We start from the raw sequence: 6,179 nt of genomic DNA, 5'->3' as shown, positions 1-6,179 counted from the left end.
TTCTAGTTAAGAGTCATGACTTCCACCATTCATTCAGTTAATATCCACTGAATGCTGGAGCAGACTGAGAAGTACTCAGAGGAAGGAAGGATCACGGCAATTCTGTGACTCGTGTGGCTTTGGGGAAAGTGAGTGGGCCCCTGTGATCCTCTGCTTATCAGTGAAATGAGTTCTACCTCCTACTGTAAGGATCACTGCTCTGTAAACCTTAAACTAACTAGTAGTCAAAGATTCTGGAACCTGAGTTGACTGTGAGTTTAGGATGAATCTCCAGTGTTATGAGGCTACCAAAAAAGTGAGCTTGGTCTTAGAGAATAATAATATAAATAGATATACATTAAAATGAGACAGGTGACAGTCTTCCTTTATTGGAAAAAAAAAAAGTGACTCCCCTGGAATATAGCCTTCAGTTTGAGCTGCCTCACTTAAAGAGATATTAGCCAAGTGGAACAAGATATGATGGGACTTAATAATATTTTGCTATAGCATAGCATCATAACAATTAGAAAGGATTTAAAACACACCGATCTCTAGGGTCTATAGAATCTTGAACAGCCTTCGTTGGTTTGTTGGTTGCTTGGTTGGTCTTTACATAGCAAGATGTGGAGAGACAGGTAATTTTTGGCATTGGATCAGTGGTTCAATGATGTTAAAGCTAGTGTCTCTGTGATTCTCTTGAACTTTCCTCGTGGTTGCAAGATGGCCATCAGAGCTCCAGACATCTTATCCATGTTCGAAACAGGAGAAAGGAGAGGATAAGTGCTGCTAGCTAGATTTGACCATAGTATCAGAAAAGTAAAAGCTTTCCAAGAAGAGTCCAAGAAGTTTTGTCTATGTCTCATTCATTAGAACTCTGTCTTGTGGCCATCTTTACTGCGAGAGAGACTGGGAAGGTATTTGGCAAAAGACAGCAAGGGAAAAGGAAATTGATCAGTAGGTATAGCTCAGCCAAACACCACTATCTGTTACCATTGCCACTGTTTCCTTTTCCTTTTTTGAAAAAAAGAAATATTTCAAGTATATGTAAAATATCAAATATCGGATTAGTCCAGGGAAGTTAGGTATCCATCAGATCCAACCAGCTATGGCGAGGATTCAAACATGGCTGTAATGTGTTCATCTACAAAACAATAAAAATAAAAAATTAATGTTTACCCACACAACCACACCCAGCTAAACACACACACACAAGCACACATGCACAAATCCAGCTGAAAACTCATGTATACTCAGTTCCATTTCCTTACCCTGACCTCATAACCAAGTACTACACTGAATGTATTATCTATCACTCCCACACTGACTTCCAGCATATATGGTTATTTTTATAATATTGCTTTGTCTGTTTTAAAATTTTGTGCAAGGATACCTGGTTGGCTCAGTAGGTTGAGCATTCAGCTCCTAATATCAGCTCAGGTCATGATCTCAGAGTTGGGCAATCAAGCCCTACACCCAGCTCTTTGCTCAGTGGGAAGTCTGCCTGTGATTCTTGCTCTCTCCCTCTGTCTCTCTCGCTTGTGCTCTCCATCTCTTCCTCAAATAAATAAATAAATACATATTTTTAAAAATTGAAGTTCACTTTGCCTACATATAGTATAACACCCAGTGCTCATCCTGTCAAGTGCCCCCCTCACTGCCCGTCACCCAGTCACCCTAAACCCCTGCCCACCTCCTTTTCCACTACCCCTTATTTGTTTCCCAGAGTTAGGTGTCTCTCATGTTCTGTCACCCTCGTTGATATTTCCCACTCATTTTCTCTCCTTTCCCTTATAAACCCTTTCATTATTTCTTATATTCCCCATATGAGTGAAACCATATGATTGTCCTTCTCCAATTGACTTACTTCACTCAGCATAATATCCTCCAGTTCCATCCACATTGAAGCAAATGGTGGGTATTCGTCTTTTCTGAGGGCTGAGTAATATCCCATTGTCTACATAGACCACATCTTCTTTATCCATTCATCTGTCAAAGGACATTGTGGCTCCTTCCACAGTTTGGCTACTGGGGACATTTCTGCTATGAACATTGGGGTGCAGGCGTCCTATTGTTTCATGACATCTGTATCTTTGGGGTAAATCCCCAGCAGTGCAATTGCTAGGTCATAGGGTAGCTCTATTTTTAACTCTTTGAGGAACCTCCACACAGTTTTCCAGAGTGGCTGCACCAGTTCACATTCCCACCAACAGTGCAAAAGGGTTCCCCTTTCTCCACATCCTCTCCAACATTTGTTGTTTCCTGTCTTGTTAATTTTCACCATTCTCACTGGTGTGAGGTGGTATCTCATTGTGGTTTTGATTTGTAATTCCCTGATGGCCAGTGATGCGGAGCATTTTCTCACATGCTTGTTGTCCATGTGTAGGTCTTCTTTGGAGAAATGTCTGTTCATGCTTTTTTGCCCATTTCATGATTGGATTGTTTGTTTCTTGGGTGTTGAGTTTGATAAGTTCTTTATAGATCTTGGATACTAGCCCTTTATCTGATACGTTATCTGCAAATATCTTCTCCCATTCTATGGGTTATATTTTAGTTTTGTTGACTGTTTCTTTTGCTGTGCAGAAGCTTTTTATCTTAAGTCCCAATAGTTCATTTTTGCTTTTGTTTCCCTTGCCTTCATAGATATATCTTGCAAAAAGTTGCTGTGGCCAAGTTCAAAAATGGTGTTGCCTGTGTTCTCCTCCAGGATTTTGATGGATTCTTGTCTCACATTTAGATCTTTCATCCATTTTGAGTTTATCTTTGTGTATGGTGTAAGAGAGTGGTCTAGTTTCATTCTTCTGCACGTGGCTGTCCAATTTTCCCAGTACCATTTATTGAAGAGACTGTCCTTTTTCCAGTGGATATTCTTTCCTGCTTTGTCAAATATTAGTTGACCATAAAGTTCAGGGTCCACGTATGGGTTTTCTATTCTGTTCCATTGATCTATGTGTCTGTTTTTGTGCCAGTACCACACTGTCTTGATGATTACAGCTTTGCGATACATCTTGAAATCCGGCATTGTGATGCCCCCGGCATTGGTTTTCTTTTTCAATATTCCCCTGGCTATTCAGGGTCTTTTCTGGTTCCATACAAATCCTAAGATTATTTGCTCCAACTCTGTGAAGAAAGTCCATGGTATTTTTATAGGGATTGCAATGAACATGTAAATTGCTCTGGGTAGTATAGACATTTAAATCAATCTTTTTTAAAAAATTAACAATTAAAAATGATAAAATTTTGTGTGAATACTGTAACCCAGCCCTTTTCAACTTGCTTTTTTAGCTAATTGCAATATTTGAAAACTACTCATGTTTATACATTTAATCTAGTTTATTCAAGTTTACTGCTATCTGATAAGTAGTGCTTTGGTGGATACAGCACAATTTGTTTACCCATTCTGTCACTGATACACATTTCGATGATTTACAGTTCTCTGCTACTACAACAAAACTATAATGAACTTCTTATGCATGCCTCCTTCTGAATCCACGAAATCATTTCTCTAAGGAATATACCAGGTGATAAAATTTCTGTGTCAAAGTTCTGCACTTTTGATTTTACAAGAGAGTCTCAACTGGCTCTACAAGCTGGTTTATCCATTATGCAACCAACATAGGGTATTATTGTTCTAATTGCTCCACATTCTCACCAACACTTGGTGTTGTCAGACTTTTCCATTTGTGCCAGTCTCATGAGTTTTAAATGGTATGTTGTCACTTCAATTTACATTTTCCTGATTACTAGTGAGATTGAGCTTTATTATGTCAAATGTTTATTGGCCATTTGGCTTTCATCTCCCATTAATTTCCTGTTGATATCATTTGCCCATTTTCTCACAGATTTATTATCTTTTCTTTAGCTATGTCTATGACTATAAGCCTCTCAAACTAGACTGTGAACATTTCTAGTTAAGAGTCATGACTTCCACCATTCATTCAGTTAATATCCACTGAATGCCTAGCATGTGCTGGACACTGTGGAAGCAGTGGAGATACAGATCCTGGCCCTGGAGATAGTTCTGTGTCTTACAATTCTTCAGCTAGGTGTGGAACATGAAGAAATTTGTTGAATGAATGAACAACAAATAAGTAGAATTCTAAGGAATCTGGGAACTGTCCTCTGCTTCATGTAGACAAGTCCTCAAATTTACCCTGTACAGCTCTAAAGGGAAGACTGAGTAGAAACACATAAAAGCTACATGGAAATACTTTGGCCCAAACCAAACAAAAACGTTCTAATAGTCAGATGTATTCAAAGATAGGGTAGTGAACCCACCATCACTGGAGACATTCAAGTACAGCCTGATTAACTACTTAGCAAATCTATTGTATAAGGAGTTGAGCATTAATTAAGGAGTTGGACTAGATGGGTCCTCTTCTAGTTCTTGAAGTTTTAGAAAATTCAGTGTATCACTGTAGTTAACTCAAGATCCCACTTTAAAAATAATCTCTCAATTTTCATATTAAAACACCTATAATTGGGATGCCTGGATACCTCGGTGTGTTGGGATGCCTGGATAGCTCAGTGGTTGAGCGTCTGCTCAGGGTGTGGTCCCAGAGTCCCAGGATCAAGTCCCACATCAGGCTCCCTGCGAGGAGCCTGCTTCTCCCTCTGCCTATGTCTCTACCTCTCTGTGTCTCTCATGAATAAATAATAAAATCTTTAAAAATAAACTATAATTGGGGCATGTAGGTGGCTCAGTAGGTTAAGCATCTGCCTTGGGCTCAGGTCATGACTGACCTCAAGGTCATGGGATGGAGCCCATCTGTGTTGGGCTCCATTCTGAGTGCCGAGTCTGATTGTCCTCTCCCTCTGCCCCTCCCCCATTCTCATGCTGTCTCATGCTCTCTCTCCCTCTCTCAAATAAATAAATATTTTTAGTAAAATAAAATGCCTGTAATTTCTTACCAAATGCCATAAATCTGGCCCTTTCTTATGTCTGTGGTGAGTTTCATAAATCACTTCCCTTCTAGCCCTTTTACCTTACATAACCCTTCACATTATGACAGAATGGACTCAACCTTTCATTTCATGCCGATGACCTGATGCATTGCACCACAGAACTTGAAAAAACAAGGAAGAAACATTTGCTTCCTATCCCAACACTGCACTGTAAGGAACAAAACTATTGTTCGGAACACAGCCGTTCCATGGCCATGTGTGCATCTGAAAATTTAGAAGTTTAATGCTTGGAATTAGGCTCTCTATCAGTTTAAACACACACACTCAAGTGTTAACTAACTCAAATTCCAATAAAAATTTAGAAAACACACACACACTTCCCTGGAATCACAGATTTAGAAGCACGAAGAGACCTTAAAATCCTTTATGTTTTCTCAGATCAGACATCTGGTATTAGGCAGCACGGAAGAATCACCCAACAGTCCCCTTTTAGCCTCTGCATATCTATCTTGGTTGTGCATCATAGATTGCTCTATGGCTGCTTAAACAATTGGTAAACATTTACTGAGTGCCTGCTAGGAATATAGCAGTATGCTAAAGTTAGGGCCTGGCATGATGCATAAGAGAATCTCTTCTCTCCAGGAACTTGCAGTCTTAGTACAGAGAGAGGTCACATGTTCACAAAGAACGAAGACAGTATGACACACAGGAGCAAAAGCCAGGGTCCGACATAAATAAGTGTGTGTGTAACAAGAGGGCCCAGGATGACTCCCGGAGCTCTGACTTGCATGCCTGGATGGATGGTGATGCCACTTCCTGAGAAAGGGAACCCTAAAAAGGACAAGATTGAAGGCAGAGGAAATAGGGAGCAGATCCTGAGCTTGTCTTAGGCACCCTTAGTGGGAGATGCTGTGGAGAATCTGAGTTGGATAGAAGCGTTTAGAACCCAGAGGAAATATCTAAGATGGAGACAGAAATTTGTGAGTCAGTCGCACGTAGGTGGGAAATGAGAGGAGAGAGTCTGGAGCCATGGTTGGAGAAATGCCACCTTTAGTGTCTGGGTGGAAAAGCATGTATCCAGAGCAAAGGCAGACAAGGACGGGTGGGTATCACAGAGGCGAAGGGGACAGGCCAGCAGCAGAGGTGAATGCTGCCGAGAGTGAAGTGGATGAGGGCACAGGGGCCTGCTGGCTTTGGTTCGAGGGAGCTGGAAAAGACTTGGAGGGAGGAGAAGGCAAGGTTTGTGCTGATCCTGAAGGAACTGGTGGGGGTGGGGTCAGACGTGGGCAGGAGGAGGA

The 6,179-nt window shown here is 40.9% G+C and overlaps 1 long non-coding RNA gene across 1 annotated transcript in view; it reads right to left on the bottom strand.

The window, feature by feature from the left end:
• Positions 1 to 346: 346 nt before the first annotated feature.
• Positions 347 to 6,179, bottom strand: part of LOC119870220 — a 60,313-nt gene continuing 54,480 nt past the window's right edge. Inside the window, exon 2 of the long non-coding RNA XR_005355487.1 lies at positions 347 to 1,120. This is a non-coding gene — a long non-coding RNA (uncharacterized LOC119870220). The remainder of the gene's footprint in view (positions 1,121 to 6,179) is intronic.

The sequence above is a fragment of the Canis lupus genome, chromosome 2, assembly GCF_011100685.1.
Source record: "Canis lupus familiaris isolate Mischka breed German Shepherd chromosome 2, alternate assembly UU_Cfam_GSD_1.0, whole genome shotgun sequence".
Lineage (NCBI taxonomy): Eukaryota > Metazoa > Chordata > Mammalia > Carnivora > Canidae > Canis > Canis lupus.
The sequence above is the reverse complement of the archived record's forward strand: the minus strand, read 5'-3'. Positions and strand labels throughout refer to the sequence as shown.